The sequence below is a fragment of the Hipposideros armiger genome, unplaced genomic scaffold, assembly GCF_001890085.2.
Source record: "Hipposideros armiger isolate ML-2016 unplaced genomic scaffold, ASM189008v1 scaffold_389, whole genome shotgun sequence".
NCBI lineage: Eukaryota > Metazoa > Chordata > Mammalia > Chiroptera > Hipposideridae > Hipposideros > Hipposideros armiger.
Genome location: NW_017731739.1, coordinates 953,554 through 973,906, shown reverse-complemented (window position 1 = coordinate 973,906; position 20,353 = coordinate 953,554). Strand labels below are relative to the sequence as shown.

General features: G+C 50.3%; 1 protein-coding gene across 1 annotated transcript in view; it reads left to right on the top strand.

Annotated features, from left to right (window-relative positions):
* Positions 1 to 11,477: 11,477 nt before the first annotated feature.
* The window catches only part of LRFN2 (leucine rich repeat and fibronectin type III domain containing 2), a 190,878-nt gene continuing 182,002 nt past the window's right edge, over positions 11,478 to 20,353 (top strand). The window contains exon 1 of the mRNA XM_019663408.1: positions 11,478 to 11,942. The gene's annotated coding sequence lies outside the window, so the exon portion shown is untranslated. The remainder of the gene's footprint in view (positions 11,943 to 20,353) is intronic.

Below are 20,353 nucleotides of genomic sequence, written 5' to 3'. Positions count from 1 at the left end.
ACTCCTTCACTCCTGGAGGGGACAATTCAGGGTATGTTTCACACTGTTTCCCATAGATCCCAGTGCAATGAGCTCCAGCTGAAACACTTGCTTGATAACACACTCTTTATTGAATCATTTTCCTTTCTTTTTCTCACTTCCCACTCCCCTATAGACATTTTCTAGGTCACCTCCTAAATAAAAATAGTTGTGCTCAAGCCCCTATCTAAAGGTCTGTTTCTGGGAGAACGCAAGTTAGCTCAATACCAATAGCTGCCATGTATTAGAAGTCAACCATGCTAGGCACTGTGCTGGCTTCTACAATATTTCTAATCCCAAAAGGTAGGAATTATTGTTTCCATTTCACAGGTGAAGAAACTGAGGCTGAGGGAGTGACTTTATCAAGATCCAGAAAAAGTTAGAGACCTTGAGCAAATTTAGTTCCTAAGACTATTACTTCCTTTCCCTCAAACCACTCCCAAGGTGAAGAGAACAAGGACCCCTTTGAAAGTGTAATAAATAGTGCTGGAGAGTGGCTCAGTTGGTTAAGAGCTCGCTCCCTCAAGAGTGCGAGCTCTGAGCAACAGCGGTTCGATGCCTGGCCCGAGCTGTGCTGCAGCTGAGCTGCCAACAGGTGGCAGGGTGGCTCAGCTACAAAAACAAACAAATAAAAAACAAAAACAAAGAAACAAAAAAACTCCTTGCGTGGAAAGTGTAATAAATATGATAGCTTCTCTCTCTTGAAAAAAAATGCACATACATGTGAAATTGGCTATATATTTTATAGTGGGTCATAGCTCTCCTTAGAACCACCCATGGAATCTTTTACGGAGGAATAAAACTTTCAAACACAAGGGACAAAATACATCCCTGTGGATTTGAGGAAGTGGGGAAACTGTGGCGAGGACAGGAAGGAGTAGCACGAAGAGAGGATGACAAACATATCACAGTTTCATCCATCACTGGAACCCATGGTGATATACAGGAGGATGTTAACTAGAGGAGTTATGGGGAAGCAGTGCTCTGGTGGAATGAAAGCTGGGAAGGAGTGTTTGGGGGGAATAGCCCGATATCCCAAGGAATCCAGCCCTTGGAGGAAGGTGTGGGTGTTCTCCTCTAGCTTAAACTATGGATTCTTACACGCAGACTGTCACCTCCCTGATCTCTCAGTTATTTGACCTCAGTCCATCCCATTCCAAACGCTTTATCTCCTCCTCACTTCAGCCATCCACATGCCCAGTCACACCTGGGCTTTGCCATCAGGTAAAATGGTCTCACCTGGAAAACAGGACTCACCCTAGGCATTTCAAAGGGGGACATTTAATACAAAGAATGTGTATCAAAGGTGTTGGTTGAATTTAAAAAACAAAAAGGAGATGGTGCCATTGCCCAGAGATTGGTAACCTTAAGAAGGCATTACTACTCAAAGAGCTGACAGAGTAAAAAAGGACAAGTGTCATAACCCAGATCCCAGGATCCTGCGCTCATTGACGCGGGTGGAAGCACTGCTGAAACTGGGCAGAAACCCAGGAGCGACACCCCTGCTCATGATGCTGCCAGAAGCAGAGGGCAGCCTCCACCTTCTTCACGCCTTCTAATCTCGTGCGAGTGCTTCCCATCAGAACGTTCTATGCAGAATCCAGCTGGTAAGGGAGACTTGAAAATGAGTTTTTCATCTGTCCAAACCTCTGTCACACAGGGGAGAGGACGGAAGAGCGGGTAAGCAGGTATGGGTCTCTTGTCAACAGGCAACATTCAGCACAATCCTGAAAAGGTGGAACTCTGTATTCTCCTTTGCTTTCTCCTCAAATTCTTATCCTTCTGTCTCTGGTTCTATGGCTATTGAAACCCAGGTCCCTTTCTGAGCACGCACACCCCACTCGCCATCCAATAACCTCTCTTTATCCTCATTTGCCTGCTTACTCAGGATCCCATGATGCATCTTTCAAAAGGACTCAAAGTTTGCTGCGTGCTCAGTGTGTCCCCACGCCCTCCTGACTATCCCAAATCATAGAGCACATATACGCTGCTTCTTTCTGTTTTTCCCAGGTTGACAAATTGTAGGACAAAGTTCCATGACCTTTCTGAATACCCACCATACATAATGAGACAGTGGGCTTCACTTCTGCCTGAAATACCCATATTCATCCTCTGGCCAATGGCCAGTTTCATCCCCAAGGGGAGGCTACAACCTTCTCCCCTCAAACGCCGCTTCCTTTCTCCGTGCCACTCAATCTACAAGATCCAGACCACAGATCACTTCCATCCACTTCAAAAAAATCTGTTGTCCCCTTTTCCTTTGTTCATGTCCTCTGGTCTCTGCAGAAGATCGACCCCTTTCTCATTCTAGGATTCATGCCTGAACACTTACTGCCCTCACCTCCCTGAAAGATGTCTTCTTGCTTTCTCTCCACATTGGCTGCTTTACTCTGGCTTACATTCAAGTGTTTCCCACCCGCAAGAAGTATTCCCTCCACTCTGATTTCTTCTGAGCTTCCATCGCACCTTCCACCCTCCTTTCACAGCTAAACTTCTTGAAAAAGTATTATACGCTCACCGCCTCTACTTCCTCACCTCCCACTCAGTCCCAACCACTTGCAATCTGGTATCCACACCATAACACTGCAGAAATTGCTCTCTTAAAGGCCACCAATGACCCCTGAGTCACCAAACCTGATAGCTCTGCTTTACTAGTCACCAGCCTCCAAGATCTACTTACTCCTCTGCCAGGTCAAATCACTATTTTACCAGATTCCTAGCCATCAGTCCCAGGTGGTGTGTCATGGCTCATGGGTGTGCCAGAGATTGGTCACAGGTAGACCTGGGAAGCACCATTCAGCCATACGGGTGATTAAAATATAGAAACATTTCCAAACCACTGCCTGAGCTCCCCCAGGTGGCCCTTCCACCACCTGGCTGCCCAAGCCCCTGGTCTAAGACCCCAAAGTGACTTCCTCATTATGTCACAGTGGGACAGAATGTTTGGTGTGGAAGGGGGCTCCTGCTCTCATCGGTGTAAACCTGGGTGTACCAGTTGTAGGTATTTGCACTATCACCCTGCTTACTATTGTGCTAAGATATTGATTATGTTAGTACTGGAAACAGCCACATGGAGTTAGGGGAGTCTGGAAAACAAATCTCCTCTGGTGAAGAACAGCCTTTCTATTTCTATCGTCGGGCAAGTCATGACGTATTTTTCTATGATTTTCAATGCAAAAATGCATCATGACTTTCCCGACGACCCAATATTTGGCTTCCATGTATCATACAAATATCCTTTGCTATGTGAGCCATGGCGTGGGGACGTTGGCCAGCAAAGCTCCAAGCCCCCTCCTCTTCCTTGATTCCCAGGATAGAGCCTACCCTCTGTGGCCTGCTTCTCTGTCTCCCTGCTTGGCTTCTCTACCAACTACTTAATCTTGGACACACTGCTTAATCTTGTTGAGCCTCAATCTTCTTATCCATAAAATGGGGCTAACTGATTTCTGCTGTGCAGGGAGGAGCACAGGTGACACGTGTCAAATGGCTAGTGCAGGACTACACATGACATAAATCCAAGTACGTGTAGGTCCCCAACCCCCACCTCCCTCTCACTCCACCATGTCTCCTGTGGGGATTTCCTCCACTCCCATGGCCTTCCACCTCCATTCTACCTCTGGCTATTTCTTCTAGACCCATTTATTGAATTATGTCCTGGACAAGAGCACATGGGTGTCCCCAAACTCTCGAACTCCAGACATCTTATGTGGAACTCATCACGCGTCACCTGCCCTCCCACTCCTCCCATCTTCCCAGTATCGCTCAGGGACACCAACCATTCTCCCAGTTGAGTAGGCTTCATAACTTGAAGTGGGCTTTAACCAAAATCTCCCTCCTTCTCAGGCGCCATATCCAGTTACCTGTGGGGATCCTGTCCATTCCACCTCTCACAACCCGCTTCTGTTGTCACTGCAATAGCTTTTGATTTTATCCCCTTTTCCCCTTGCCTGGGTTATTTCGATAAATTCATAAATGCTTTTCTTTTATCAGGTCCTTCTCCCAGCAGTTCAACCACCAATCTCCTGCATTGATCTGTTCAAAACACTTCACTGTTACCCAGTTATCTGCATAAGGGAACCTAGACCTATTTCCTTCATGTTCAAGGCAGTGCCAGCCTATTCCAGTCTCTTTATTTCCCACTATGCTCTTGAATAATAATAATAACATGAATAACAACAACTACCATTTATTGAAACTTTACTATGTGCTGCTCTATCTAATATTCTAAAGTCATGTCATTTAATCTTCTCCTCCACCTGTGGCAGTGTCATTATTATTATTCCCACTTTACTGATGAAGAAATGGAGCTACAGAGAGGCTCAGCAACTACCCAAAAGTAACTTCCCTTATGTGTGGGGGACTTAAATTTAAACCCAGAAAATCTGTATGCAGAGCCCAGAATCCTAACCACCAAGCGTCCTTTTTACTCTTGCTTTGTTCTCACCAGAAAACGCCTCATGTCCCCCATTCACTGTATTGTCCTGCTTCCTTGCCTTCACCTGAACTGTTATCCCCACCTGAACCACCAGTTTCTCTCATCTCTTTTTTTTTTTCAGAGAAATTTTATTGGGGAACAGTGTGTTTTTCAAGGGCCCACCAACTCCAAGTCAAGTAGTTGTTCCAATCTAGTTGTGGAGGGTGATTTTCAGGACCCATCAGCTCGAAGTCAAGTAGTTGTCTTCAATCTAGTTGCGGAGGGTGCAGCAACTTGGCCCATGTGGGAATCGAACCAACAACTTTGGCGCTCTGAGCCTGCGCTCTAACCACCTGAGCTAACCGGCTGCCCCTCTCTCATCTCTTTACCCACCAAAATACTATCTATCCATCCTTGAACGTCAACACCTCCTTGATTTTATTTTGTTGTTGTTGACTGTTTGATTTTCTTGCTGGGAAGTGATCTCTTTGTTCTGGAAATACAGACATTACCCAAACATTTTACTTGTTACCTTATTATCTTTTATTATTGTCATTTGAATATGCAGCTGGTCAGTTCTACCAGAGTGTAAGACGGGGGCCACAGCTGATTTTTCCCTTAATCCTTCTCTGTACTTTTCACAGGAAACTTACAAAGGCAGTTTTATTAGATGAAATTGAATTATTGTCCTCCTTGGGACTGGGAACAGGTTGGTTTCTGCTCCACTCTCCAAATCCTTTTGAAAGAAAAGCCAAGGGCTTGATTAAGGAAGGGAAAGAATTTTGTAGTCAGTCAATTCCTGCTGTGATAACTCTCTTGGGTGAAGGATGCTAGGGCAGGGACATAAATGACAAGAGCCGTGTTTCCACAGTTGACTGGATTATAAAAACAAACCATGCACTTATGACTACATAGTCCAAACAATACATAAAAGAAAGCAGAGAGAGGTGAAGAAAGGGACTAAGAGCTGGTGTGAAAGAAAGGAATCTGCCCTGTCCATTTTGGAGATGGGGACGGTGATTTTCCTTGCACGGATTTTCCTTAAACAAGTTTACTTCACACCTAGTCACGTCTAGCACAGGCTCTGGAGTTAGAGTGCCAGGGTTAGAGCTGTGGCTCTGTTATCAGCTGACTCTCTGACCTAGCAAGTTACACAGCCTCTCTGGGCCTCGGTTTCCACATCTGCAAAATGAAGATAAGAACGGTACCTGCCTCATAGGAATTTGGTGAGAATTAAATAAAACCATCATTGTCCATGGCAGAGAGAAGTGGCTGGTTGCCTAGCACTCTTACTGTTACGTGCCTGACGGTAAGAGAGAAGACTGGGAGGGCAGGGCAGTGTGTTGAAGCAATGGAGGGCTCTGGCAAGTGCCAGTGGAGGTGCGGGGAGCTAAGAGCTCTGATCCTTCCCAGATTCTCCTGGGTGCTTCCCACAGCCCACAGTGTTTTCTGCTTCAATACTGTCCTCAAGAATTGGGCATCCCCTGGCCGTAGGCAAGAGCCAAGGAGGTCAATGACATCTGTTGTCTCAAGTCCCTTTCTAGATGGTTTTCTTCTTGATTGCTCTTCATTGGATCCTAGAGCCCATTTAGTCCAAACTTTCCCATTTTAGAGATGGAGAAGTTGAGGCCCAGAGAGAGAAAGAGTTGCCCAAGGTCAGCAAAGAGTTGCTCAGAATCCAGATCCTCTAGCTTCTCTGCTGGTGCTCTTTCTGCCACACTGACCCACAATTCCAGGGTGGTTCTCTCAGGCTGCACAATCTCTACTGAGCTGGCCCTGTTACCTTGAGATCTTCTTCTTTTCTTTTCTTTTTTTAAAGAAATTTTATTGGGGAACAGTGTGTTCCTCTAGGACCCATCGGCTCCAAGTCAAGCAGCTGTCCTCAATCCAGTTGTGGAGAGCACAGCTCCTTGGCCCATGTGGGAATCGAACCAGCAACCTTGGTGTTATGAGCCTGCGCTCTAACCACCTGAGCTAACCGGCTGCCCTGCCTTGGTCTTCTTTTCACTGAATGTCTACTGCACTTCAGGCTACACCGGGTAACTCTCCACTCAGTGGCATTCAGGCTACTGCTAGAGAGGCTGCCTTATACACAGGAAGGAGCCTAGGATGAGGAGTCAGAAGACTGTGTTTGAAATCCAGTGCCATCATCCATCAAGAGCTCCAAACTCTTGAAGCAATCGTGCCACCTATATAGGACCTAGTGTCTTGGTTTGTGAAATGAGGACAATGATCTATTTCATGAGATTGTTGTGATGAATAAGTGAGGTAGCATTTGGGAATGCTCTTTACGAACCGCAAGGCATTGTGCCAGGGTTGGTTTATGTCCTTTCTCTCCAGGAAGAGACTCTGTCTTCCTCTTTCCTGTCTTCTTCCCAACAGCATTTAGCAACGTGCTAAGCGGTGCATAGAAGACACTTAGTAAAGACGTCTCCCTCCGTTCATTGAATATGATCTCCCAGGACCGTCTGACCCTTTGATGCATCAGGATCCCACCCCCAGACCTGGTATTGGGGCAAGAGGATGAGGTGGGAAGGGAGCCTGGGGGAGGGGGAGACGTAAACGGAGGGCTTGATGATGAAAAGTAAACTGGATTTAGAAAACTAACGAGCTAATGGCTGTAGGTGGTGTTAATCATTCTGTTAAGGAATTTGGGAATACATATACATACTAACAAGAATTTATTTTGGCTGCTGCTTACGCCTGCATTCGGGGAAGGGAGAAGGGGTAGAGGGCACTGCAGGATTCAAAGACACTCAACCCACATCCCTAGGACGTGCACTCCAGGGCTGGGCCTCTGCTCTTAAGGGTGTATTTGCCCAAGTTCTATAAGGCCTGTGGGAAAAACTGGGGTTCTAGGCTGGTTGCTGGTCCTGGGGGAGGGGGACTGAATGGGGTGCTAAAAATTTAGGAGTGGTTCCCAGCTTCCAGCCCATTAAGTAGACTCAGTGGAGGGAGATCCCAAGGCATTATGAGACTGTGCCCCAGGATCGCTGCTATTTCCCTGGCCCACAAAGTCACTCCTCAGGCCTTGATGAGTCAAGGGAGATTCTGAGAAGCACCTAGTGCATTCCTGGGATTGCAGATTGCACCTGTGAATCTATAGCCTCGGGTGATTCCATAGCCTCAGGCACCTGGCTCTTTCCTGAAACCCTCACCCTTCACCAGTTTTTATACCAGTTTCCCTGCCTTTTCATACTCAGTGGATACAGAGAAGAGAGAGGCTCTCTAGAGTCCTTTGCACAGGGATAGTCCTTCTCTCAGTTAGGAAGGCCCAGGCCAACTTGGCCTTCTCCTCCTCAGGCTGAATGCCTCTCTACCTCCCGCCCCTCTTGAGAGCTCTTCTTATCAATCACTATCATCTCATTGAACAGGTGGGTATTGGGAGCCCACCATGTACCCAGAAGCGTGCTGGAGGGATTGGTGTCCATAGTCCAATCTGAAAGCCAAGGGATGTAGACAACAGGTTGAGGCTGGTCATGAGTGCCCAGGCGGGCAGGGGAAGATGAGCCCCAATTGGAGGCAGGGTGAGGGTGAGCTTTCTTCACATCGGGGTACTGGAGTTATATTCAAGGGTGCAGTGTGGCCATGATGCAGCATGAAGCACAAGGCGTAGAGCTCTGCCACACAGAGACATGAAAGGGTGTGTGAAGCATCCTTAAGCTCCTGCTGGGTGCATTCTGGGAAATCTGCCCTGCACTTCAGTGCCTTGACTTTAAAACTGAAACAAAGATATACATACAAGAAGCCTTAAAATGTTCATACCGTTCAGTCTAGTGATTCTATTTCATGGAATCTAGCCCAGGGATGTGGGCAAAGATTTAGGTACAAAGATGTTCATAACAGTGTTATTTAGAAGAGTGAAAGTGTTAAATGTCGAAGATTCCAGGTGACCATCATTAGAATTACTTGAATACAAGCTTGTTCTCTCCTTGTTTCCCCCACCCCCCTCTCTTTCTTTGATTCTCAGTGATAGGCCCCTTTGGGAAGCCCAGGCTCACCTCTGTGGCCAGCAACCAGGAAACAGCCAGATAACTCCCACAGCAATGCCCCTACCCAGTTCTTCTGACTTTCTCAAGGACCTAAGGACCTAAGAGATCCATCATTGTTCACGTTTCCATTTTCCTAGTCAGGATTGCCTTCTGGGGATTTTCCATGGTGAATGGTGACTACAAGCTGGTTTTCTCTTGGCCTTCCAAAATGCACCTGGGTCCCCACATTGCTCTATCTGCCAAGGTCGCTCAGGGGTTCCTAGAGCTAGACAGAGCTTTAGAAAGTACACAGTTGAACCCCTTTGAGGGGAACGGACTTGTCGCCTAGCTCATTAGTACAAAGCCATGGTGAGCATCCAGACCACCTGACTCCTGGCACAGTGCTCAGTTCAGGCTGAGGCAAATATATGAGGTGTGCTAAAAAAATACAGTGACTGTTTAAATTTAAAAAAATCACAGTAAAAGACACATTGCCATTAATCCCCCTCAAAATACTCCCCCTCGCTTGGAACACACTTACCCCATCATTCTTGTCACTTTCTGAAGCAGTCCTGGAAGTCCTTTTTCGTGAGTGTCTTTACTTCATCCTCCATCATGACAATGTTTGTGTCACACATTACTTCTGGTACAGCAATTTCTGTCACATAAAAACATTACAGTGTGTCCTCATCTATCTTATTCACTGGATCTGGCAACATGTGACTTCTGGCTCTTCCCCAAAGTCAAAATGACCATGAAAGGTAATGGTTTTGAATTGTGTCAGGATGTCGAGGCAGCCACGACAGCGCAACTAAAGACACTCATGAAAGAGGACTTCCAGAACTAGTTCAGAAAGTGGCAAGAACGAAGGGATAAGTGTGTTCAAAGCGAGGGGGAGTATTTTGAGGGTAGTTAATGGCAATGTGTCTTTTACTGTAATACTTTTTTTAAAATTTAAACATTCACCATATTTTGTGATCGTACCATGTAATTAGAAAAATAAACCAGTTGTCCTCAGAATTACCCAAAGTGCAACAAGTGATCCAGGTCTTGGCCCTTCATGGAATACCCATTGTCTTCTCTGAGCTGGGAAAACTTCTTGATGGGTTATTGAGTTCACTTTGCAGCAGAGATTGGGCCATCCTCCTAGCATCCCTGGGGGCCCTAGTCCCTTCTCCACACCACCCAGATGCTTTATTGTTTTCCGAGAGCTGGCCCATCTTTGCTCTGGTGCCAGCCTGGTCCTATCCTTACCACTAGAGAATATTCTGATCCTCTCTTAGGTGACTGTGGGGTAAGGAGATAAACTTCCTTTGGGGAATTCAGAGACTAGAGCCTGGGTCCTCCTTCCATTCCCAGCCTCCTCCCTGGCAGCCCCCACCTACCGTATGCTAAACCACAGGTAAGCAATAAAGACCTTGCTGACCCTCTCCCTTTATCCATCCCCTTCCTCTTCCCTTCACATCCTCCTGTTGCTAGCCCCATGTCCTCCTCCTCACCTCCTCCTTCCTGCTTCCGCCCCTTTTTATTTCTCCTCCCTTCCTCTGTCTCTCTGCCTGTTTCTGCCCCTTCTTTTTTTGTGCCAGCCCACTCTAACAACATACCTTGAGTTTCATCCTGGCTTCTCAAAATCCCTGTCTTTCAGTGTCTGCATGCAGTCGGCTGATCTGGCGGTTTCCTTGGGTGCAAATGGGGAGGGTGCCCAGCACATGGGGCCTAGGTGCCTGGGCTTCTGCAGATATGCACCCCTCTATGTGCATAGACAGGAGGCAGGTACTGTATTACACATTTATCCAGCTGAGCCAACCCTGGGGTGCAGAGACATATCCACATGCCACATGTGCCTCCCTGTGGGTATCTGTGACAGGTGCATGGGAGGTGTTAGTCACTAGGAGAGAAGAGATGGATTAAGAAATTCTCCCTGCCCTGGATTTACCAGCTGAAGTACCAGCAGGAACCTCAAAATTTCAGTTGTTTCAGTGGGAAAGGTACACTTACCTCTTGGGAAGCTCAGTAAGGCAGAGACCAGTCCTACCTTCCCCAGGAACTGGTTGCTGATCCTAGTGGGCAGAGAAGCTAACCAAAGATGAGATCCTGCCCAAACCCAGACTGTCTGATGCTAAAGCCACAGTCGGACTAGGGACTAGGGACTCAGCTACCTGTCATGTGCCTTGGACAAGTCTCTTTACTGTTCTGGGCCTCAGTTTCCTCATATGTCAACTGAGGGTTGCTGGGAGGATCAAACAAGGGGAGAGTTATAAAGATGCTGTGCAAACAGTGGACGCCACAGCACGCCTTACAGATTCCAATGATACTTACGAAAAGTCTTAGTGTGTGTGTGCAGGCACCAACCAGGGTCTCTTTTTTTTCATAGGGCCTTCACAGGGCGCCGGAATCAGGGCTGGGTGGGCCCGATCCTCCCAGCCCCCTCCCCCAGCCCCGGGCCCGCGCGCAGCGGATGTTCCTCCGGCAGGCGGCGGGCTGAAGGCTGCACGACACGCTCCGCACGTGAGGCGGCAGCACCAGCGCCGGCTGCAGCTGCACAGCCTGGGCAGCCCGTCTTGCTTCGCGCAGGGGCTGTCCGAGCCCGCTGGGCTGCCGGGCTGCCGGGACCTTTTCCTCGACTCCCTCCCGGGCTACCGTGGCCCCGGCCCATTTCCGCCCCTCAGAGCTGGTCCCGCTGGCCAGCCCACTGCCTCGCCATCCCCGCCCCACGCCACCCCCGCGGGGCCTGCGATCTGTCGGGTTTCCGCGGCAGTGTCGGTCCGCGCGGAACAGGGTGCGCGGGGCGGCGGGCGCGGAGGCTGGTTCCCTGCCCCTGCAGCTCCGCCGGCCGCCACTGGGGGCAACCGCACCGGAGAGCTCGGCGCGGACTGTGCGCACGGCCGCTGGGCTTCCTTCACCGCTGGCCCCACGCTGCCTCTGCAGCCCGTCGGCTCCCTCCCTAATCTGCGCGTGTGATCGCTGTGCGTGTGTGTGGATGTGACCGGGGCGCGTGTGCGCGCGCGTGGGGGGCAGTGTGCACGCGGGGAGTGCGGGGGAGTGTGTTTGTGTGTGTGTGCTTGTGGGTGTGAGTGCCCGGCTCGCTCTTACACACACACACACACACACACACACACACACACACACACCCTGGCTGTCTCGTCTGAACTTGAAGACACCCCACATTCCAAGATGCCCGAGGTGCCTGGGAATGCCCGGGGTTCTTCAATCAGGAAAATCCTACCGGCGTCTTCCTAGGGTGGGATTATCGTTGGGGTTTTTTTTGCTTTTTTTTTTTTAATCTGGAAGAGAAGAGAACAAGTTGTGCATTTTTCTCCCTTCTTCTTGCTAAATGCCATGGATATAACTGAATAAGCCGCTCAGGGCTCTCCCGCGTGGACGTCTGAGGCCACCATCTGCCTTATTCGCAGGAGCCGAGGGCTGAGCTCGCGCCTGTCTCGGGCGGGGAAGGATGCGTGGCCGAGCCAGGGAGCCCGGGCGCCCCGCGGAGCCGGCCTCGGTGCCTCCCAGCCAGGGGTAGATGCTGCCTCGCCCAGGTGAGTAGTCGCTGCTGCCACGTCTCTGCGATCGCGGTGTCTGCGGGAGCTCTGCGCCGGGCTGAACGCATCCGGGGGAACCGGGAACTTTGCATCCCTTTCTTTTTCACTTGAGGACTCCCTCACCCGGGCACTCCTGCGGACACCCTTTTCTCTATTTGCTCATCCTTATCGCGGGTGGTTTCCTTTTCTTTCTCGTTTTTCATAGTGGGGGGCGGGGGGTGAAACTCTGGCGAGGAGGAGGGAGAGCAGGTCAGTGAGAGGCTGGAGGACAGGAGGGAGAGACGGCAGCCTCAGGTAGATGGAAACGTGGGAACAGCAGGAGAACTTTGCCGCCAGACCACTCTGTTGCATCTTCACCACATGCTGAGGCCTGGCCAGAGCTCCTGCTGGGGGCTGGCTCCGCAGCCCAGACTCCCTGCGCTGTGTGGGCTGGGTGGGTGGGGTAGAGCCTGTGCGGAGAGGTTGATTCAGTGCTGATGGAGGGAAGGAAGGCATCATTGCAGTTTGGGGAGGCGGATAGGGCAGACTCAGGGACCCTATCCTGGCCTCAGGCAGAAGGCAGGGAAATCAGAGGGATTGTGTGCGTGCAGCTTGGGGCATCAGGATGGCATGATGAAGCAATATGGAAACTGGCATTAGCCATGCCTGGTTGGTAGGTCTGTCTCCCACCCAGCCCTGCCTTGGTTCTAAGGTTGGCCTGGACAGGGAGGAGGGACAGCCAATGGAGAGCTCAGAGACCAGCAGTGCCTTGATCGGCTGAGACCCTAGGCAAGCAAATACAAGGAGGTGTCCTGCCCATCTCCCTGTCACTCCAGTACAAAGGACATAGGCAGTGAGTTTGAGGGACACATAACCCCTGAAAGCCAGAGCCTGAGACAGAAAAAGGAGGGAGCGTGAGCAGAGGCCGCAGAGGGACTGAGCCAGGCCAACGCCAAATGCACGAAGAGATATCCACAGATAGACAGACACCTGCAGGGAGAGGGAGCTTATCAGAGCTCGGACTCTGAGCTGGAGTTAAAGGCATGACTGTAGATGCTGACCCTCTGCCCCACCACACTGTGTGTGTGTGTGTGTGTGTGTGTGTGTGTGTGTGTGAGGGAGGGGTCCTTTGTGGTTTCAATGGGCTGATTGGCCTTGTGGGGATGGAGGAGGGGGCGGCTTTTGGAAATTGTCCCCCCACAGCTGCTGAGGAGCAAAGCTAGGGAGGAAAGTGCCAGCCTCTGAGCTGTGAAGTTCCCAGGGACCAGGGCTGGAGATTCTAGGTGGGCTGTTGTATGTGGCTGGGGGCTGGTTTGGAACTCATGATGGGGAGGCTGAGGTGGGGGATTGTGGGGATACCGGGAGCTAAGGACCCACATCTTGTGGTTGTGCCCTGGGCTGGTCTCTGCCCTCTGTGAGGAGCTTCTATAGCCATGCACAGTGGAGCCAGCCAGCTATGGGACTTGCTCTCTGGGTACCTTGGAGGCTGAAGGCAGTCAGGGTTGTGCAGAGAGGACTTAAAGCTTGTGAGGGCCTGCGCTTGGAGCCAGCAGCCTCTGTGGACCATGCCAGCAGCTGGGCCATTCTGCTGATGCTGGAATGTCATCTCTCCCTTCTGATTATGGCTGGAAGTGCGGAGTCCCATCTCTCTCCTACTGCTCCTCACATGCTTCTGCTCAGGCCCCCTGCCCAGTCCTCGATTTAGAGTTTCTGGTCTAATTCCTGCCCAGGAATGTAATTACTTAGCTTCCTGTCCTGGCCCTGGGGAATACAAACAGCAAACTTGGCATTTTGATTTCAGCCTCCGGCAGTGCTTCTCCTGGAGGTCGGCTCCCAGCTCCATCTCCTGTCGGGCTAAACTGGGTGCTCTCTGGCCGGCCGCTGGGGCTCAGGCTCCTTGCTTCTCTGAGGTGACAGTTTCTTTCCTAGGCCCAGCAATCTGAGAAGCTGGGGAGTGTGGCCCAGGATAGGGTGTACAGGGAGCTTCCAGGAGTCAAGATGGAAGAGGAGAAAGAGGATGGATGGGGAGGGACATGCAGACGAGGTAGGTGGGGCCAGTGGGAGAAGCAGGCAGCCTGTTGACCACGCAGTCCTTGGGGGTGGCAGGGGGGGTGGGGCGGAGGACTACAGTGGGAATTGCCTTTCTTGTGTCAGCTGCAGCTCTGAAGGAAGATCAAGGATCCGGGGATTCTGACCGAGGGTCAGGCTTATCAAGTCTCTTCATCCTGTGGGGTGGAGCAGGCTCTGTTCTCCTTCAGAAAGTCCCCCATCCTAAGGTGGAGATGAGTACAGTTATTGGCATCGGGGCATTCCCATTCTGATGGGAGAAGCTGCTAGACTGGAAGTAGAGACACAGAACAAAAAACAACCAGAGATATCCAAGTGGAATTGGACCCTGGACAAAAGCAACCACAGTTTGGGTGTTTTGCGATTTTCTTTGGGCACGGCTGTTGTTTTAGGGTCCAACTTATTTGAAAGGATAGAGTTGTCATATAATGGAGTGGAATCGGATCCTGGAGGGCCTAGGTTCAAATCCTGGCTCTGCCACCTCTTTGTTTGCTAACCCCTGGAGCTCCTGTGTTTTCATTTGGTGAAAGGAAATCATAGTGGGTGCCTTGCAGAAGTGTTTCGGCCTCATGTTTGTCTTGGTGCTCCCTAAACCCCTGTTCAGACCTGGAGGAGTATTGGGCTGGAGGGGAAAGGGTTGGAAGAGAGGGAGAGGCCCTCAGAGACATGAAGGGCAGCGCCCCAGTGCTCCTCTGTTCGTGGAGCTGCCATGATGCCATCACACATGAGCTGATCATTAACAGACTCCAGGAAGCCCTCCAGAAAACTTCGGGAATTGATATTCCAGAAGCAAATTTCACCTCTGGGGCTGTGGCACCTGCTTCCCTCCCTCTCTCTTGTTTGCTTTGGAATTTTACAGCCAGCCGAACATTTGCTCAGTATAATCCAGCTTTGTGTTTTACAAGTGTCATCTGTCACCCTTTTCTGTCTGAAGCTTGAGTATGAAATATCCCCCAGGATCCAGCTCCTACCTTCTTTTCTCTGATTCTGCCTACTCCTGCCCCACAGGGATGGCCTCTCAGGGATGGTCTCAGGTCCAGGCCAAGTGAATGGATACAGCTCCTGCTGGGGTCGGTGCAGGGTCTGTGGTTGGACCTGGGACCTGTCTGCAGAGTTGAGAAACACATCCAGTCAAGGGAAGGGGCTCAGACCCACATGTGTATGTAGCAGGGTCTGACTATAGAACCAAGTGGAACAGGGGTGGAGAGGGAGGTCGAACTATAATGGGAAGGTTTAAATAAAGGTATTTTCAGGAAGTAGGCAGTCAGGTCTGGAGATAGGGACCAGGGAGAGTAGCCATCTCCAGACTGCTCAGGGTGAGGGCATTCAGGAGGGCTTCTTGGAGGAGGTGAGGATTCCAGGAATAGCAAAAGTCCATAGAAGTCCATAGAAGGCAGATTTTGTTTTCTTTTAAATTCTCAGAGATAACTGAGAATTTGGGGAGTTTCAGGGGTGGGGTACTGAAAAAGTAGAATAGATATTCCAAGAAATGTCTTAGGCTATTGGGACCAGCTCCTTCAAACAAAGAATTTCTTAATTGCTTATTATTCGAGGTTGGACAATTAAGTTCGCAAACTTTCCACTGTGCACTTACACAGTGAAAAGTATGCAATCTTAATTGTCTGACCTCCTATGTCAGGCACACATTATTACCACATGGAATTCTCACAATCCCTGAAATTGCCATTGTTATTACTTCCACTTTACCAATGAGAAAACCGAGGTTCAGAGACATTGGGTGCCTGCCAGGTAGCTTGTAAGCGACAGAGTTGTCACTCTCCTTTCATGTCTGCCTGAATTCAAAGCTCACACTCTTAACTCCTCTGTATTGCCTCTCCTCCAAGATGAGGAACAGTTGGCACGAGGGACCCCTCTAAGCCCTGCTGGACTCCTGGCCTGGCCGGGGAGGCAACTTCAGAACCTCCATCACAGAGCCCTGTGGAGGCCAGCATCCCCATGGGCACTGCTGCCTGCCCTACCCACTCCCACCCACCTGTTTAAAAGTTCCCATCAAACAGCACCATCCTTGTGCGCCGCACAGAAGATGGGACAGTTTGGGGAGCATTAGATTGGACTGCACGTAAGGGGGCCTATCGTGTTTGACTTGGTGAGAGGCACAACTCTTTACTCCCCCGAGGCCTGGTTTCCTCACTGATGAATCAGGATGCTAATGCTTACTTTCCAAGGTTGATGTTAGGGCAGCGTGGCCTGTGCGAGTGGGCTTCATACATTAAACAAACCTTTTAGCACTCAGGGTTGCATTTGTGACCCCTTCCTAATTTAGACCAAGTAATTAAAACATCAAACGTGACATGGCCCAGGGGTGAAGGCATTAAAGGTGGGCTTTAATGTATCAGTTTCATGTGGGAGTGGAGTTAACCAGTAAGATAACAGGCCAGCTGGGTGGGCACTGTGCCTTCTGAGAAAAGGGGTGTGAAGAACCTGCAGAAGAGAGCACTCGGGTCTAGACAGTTGCTTGAGCTTGGTGGCAGGCAGCTAGGAAGGGACACACTGATACATATAGCATTTACTTTTGTAATCAGGTGGCCATCACTGAAGCTTTGGCACCTGGGTGGACAGAGGGCATTTCCCTCAGGCCAGTGTTTCTCACCCTTTATTCACTATTGCCCTCTCCAGGGAGTCTTTTCAGACACTTTTTCATAATTGCACCCTCCCGTGAAATTTAAATACAGATATACTGTATATCTGTTTATGTGCTGTAGGTACATCTGGGCTTTGTATGCATCAAGAGTAAGATTCTTTTCCACCCTTCCCAAGAACAAATGTTTGCCCCCTTGGGGGCGCTGTTGCCTCCGCCGAGAATGCATGGTTAGGGCTAACAGATTAGGGTTAGAAAAAGAGGAGGAGGAATGAGGCAGGGAGAATCCAGGAGATGGTCAGGAGGACAGATTCATTCTGGAGTGCGGTCCATGGGTTAGGAGCAGCATCTTCAGCGTGCAGGCTAGCGATGCAAATCCCCATTCCACCTCAGACCTTCAGAACACGCATCTCTATTTTATCAAGATGGGCAGGGGGCAGGTTGGACGCCCTGCCCTAGAACACGAGGCTAGGGACCAAGGGAAAGAGGTGAGAGGCCAGACCACAGACTGGCTTGTTAAACAGTTGAGTCCAAGTGCACTCAGCAAGTTTAGGCAGTGACACGATCTGCCCCTGCCATGATCTATCGGTCTTTGTTTTTTTTCTGGGTGATTTCCTTGCCTTGTGTAGCAGGCACGAGGGTCCTGCAGAGGAGACACAAGTCTGTGTGTGGCCTTGCGTACAAGCAACACAAGGCCAGGGCATCTTTGGTTTGGACAGATCTGGGCCTCCCAAGGGCCAAGGCTAATGGGGACCAGACCAACCTGAGGGACAGACTGGAATTATAGAGACACGATTTAGGTGTTAAACTGTGTCAGGTGGGATTAAACAACAAAACTGGGCTCTTGTCATTTGTCAGCCTGCTTGGGATTGTCTGCAGCTGAGCCTGGAACTCTTTCGGCAGGCCTGTATTGCCAGGGCGGCCCTGAAACACGAGAGGCTGTAAAATCCCCACATTGGGTTCTTTAGAGTTCAGTGCATTTATTATTGGCATGTCCTACATTAATTCACCCACCGTCGTGAGCTAAGCCACAGCCAGTCTGCCCAGACACAATATGAGAGGCAGACTGCTGAGTCTCTCTCAATCCGTCTCCCTTCTGTGTTTCCCTCCTGGGCCATCTCCCTTCAATCCCACTTCAGTCTAGACCACAGGGGGCACTCATCCCTTTCACCTTAACTCAGGTCTCTAATAAACTTCAATAGGGGTGCAAAACCTATTTGGTCCTCCCATCTCTCCTTCCCTGGCATTCACTTCCTGTTCCTTTTCTGCAAAGCTAGCACTTTCCATCCCAGCTACCCCTCCTGATCTATCCTTCAGCTTTAGTCAAATAAGCTGGGGCGTGGGGTTTACTATGGTCCCCGACGAACATTGGGGGGTCTCTGCAGGTGCCTATTTCAGAGTAGTTGTAAACTGGGTCTTGCTATTACTTGACTCAGTCTGGGCCCCAGAATGAGCGACATAGATAGTCACTCAGTCTGCACGACTTGGAGGAGCTTGGAGAGTGAGCCAGGCTCAGGTTCTCGCTTGGACCTCGGAGCCTGATGAGAGAGAAATGTAGGGGCCTAGGGATGATGTCAGTGCGGGCGAAGTTGTGCTTGATTTTCTGAGCTCCTGGAAACCCCTGAAAATGTCCAACAAGGCCATGAGATGAGGCCGTGTCATTGTAAAACGGTATTGAAGATTCCTAGGTGGGCAAGGTTGACCTCTTGACCCAATGCCCCCCCCCCCAATAATGAAGCCACTATAACTCTCAGGTAAGTCCGCTTGGGCAGAAGGGAGGGAGAGTGGATGATGACCTGGGGTCATGGAGGTAAAAGTTAGAGGTACTTGTATACCACCAGGCACTGGGGGTGGTCTGTGGGGACTTGCTGGGGTGTAGGGAAACCTGGAATGAGTTGTCCTTTTAGCTCTGCCAGGAACTTGCCAAGTGACTTGAGCCAATACCTCTCCCATGCCATCCTTACCTGTAGAACAGGGCCTGAGTGCTCTCTCAAGTCCCTTCCGGTTCAGGTATTTGATCCTTAGATCTGCCAGTGCCTAGTCCACCCTTCAAAGCAATTTTGGAACTACTTTTCTGGAATGGCCATCAGAGCTGTCGACATATTACCCTTGATGTCCTGAATGTCATGAAAATGTCTTCCTTTCAATATTTCCTTGACCTTCAGGAAAAGAAAGAAGTCATTGGGGGCCAGACCAGGTGAGTAGGGAGTGTGTTCCAATACAACATTTATTTGCTTACTGGCTAAAAACTCCCTCACAGACAGTGCCGTGTGAGCTGGTGCATTGTTGTGATGCAAGAGCCATGAATTGTTGGCGAAAAGCTCAGGTCGTCTAACTTTTTCACGCAGCCTTTTCAGCACTTCCAAATAGTCAACTTGGTTAACTGTTTGTCCAGTTGGTATAGAGTCATAATGAATAATCCCTCTGATATCATAAAAGGTTAGCAACATTGTTGCAATAAGTTCGCGAACTTAATTGGCAGACCGCGTACTACTGGGTTGTCGGAAAAGTAATGACGTACTTTTTCTGTATTTTTCTTTGCCAAAATGCGTCATGACTTTTCCGACAACCCAATAGTACACATACAATGCATGCACAGTAGCACACACTCCTTTGTCTACTACCTCAGCTTCTCCCTCCAGTATATGGGCACATGCCATCCTACCCTTCCAGAGCACTGGCCACTCTGCAAAGAGCATTTCTGTGTGGTGTCCTGTAGGCCCCGTAGCCCTCTGAGCTCGCAGGGCACAGTTTTGCCCTCTTCTTTGTCTGGGGGAGGAACCAGACTTAGGCTGAGCACGGCCACGCAGGTAGCAGAGCCAGGATGAGAATTCAGACTTCTGACCGCGTCCAGAGGTTCCCCTCACAGCAGAGCTGTCACAGCGCTCTCACACCTGTCAATACACTTGCTGCAGAACAGCCCTGGGAGACAGGGGGGGCCTATTTAGTCCCTGCATGAAAGATGAGAAACTGAGTCCCAGGAGAGTCACAGGCTGGACGATGGAGCCGGCTCTGGAGCCCTCTGTCCTCTGCCAGGACACGTGCACGCCTGTGGTTGTTTAGTGATCATTTCTGGTTCCCTGTCTGCTCTCAGGAGCTTTGATTCACAGAAAACCTCCAGCAATTGAGAAATGCCACCTTAGGTCAGCCCTGTGGATGTTCCATCCCCAATTCCGCCTGGTTTCCACGGAGGCAGAGTGCAGGAGAGGGTTGGACCGTCTGTGTCCTTGCAGGGTCAAGGAAGCCCTCTCATGGCCATTTCTCATAACGCTTGTTAGGGAGGGATCAAGGTGTGTTCATCATGAATGGGCCTCAACGCGGCCGAGTGGCGCGATGGTTAAGAACTCGCTTGGGATGCCAGAGGGCCCTGGTTCGGATCCCACATATGAGGGCCAGTGACACTGCCCTCCACAGCTAAGATGCTGAACAACAGCTCAACCTGGAGCTGGGCTGCCATGAGTCGCCGGCGACGGCGTAGGCTGCAGCCCCTGTGGCAGTGGGTTGCCATGGGCTACCGTATGTAGCCAGCAGCCAGCGTGAGCGGCCAGCAGCCGCAGTGAGCGGCCGTCCAGAAGCCGGCGACTGATCTGCCTCGCCCGGGAAGAGCGCGATGATGGTGCCAACTTGGGCCAGTGAAGCAACGTCCTCCACAACTAGACTGAAGAACAAAACGACAGCAACTTGTCTGTTCCCCTTCCCCCAATTCCCCAGCACTGTTCCCATCCCCCCAATTCCCCAATAAAAATCTTTAAAAAAAAAAAAA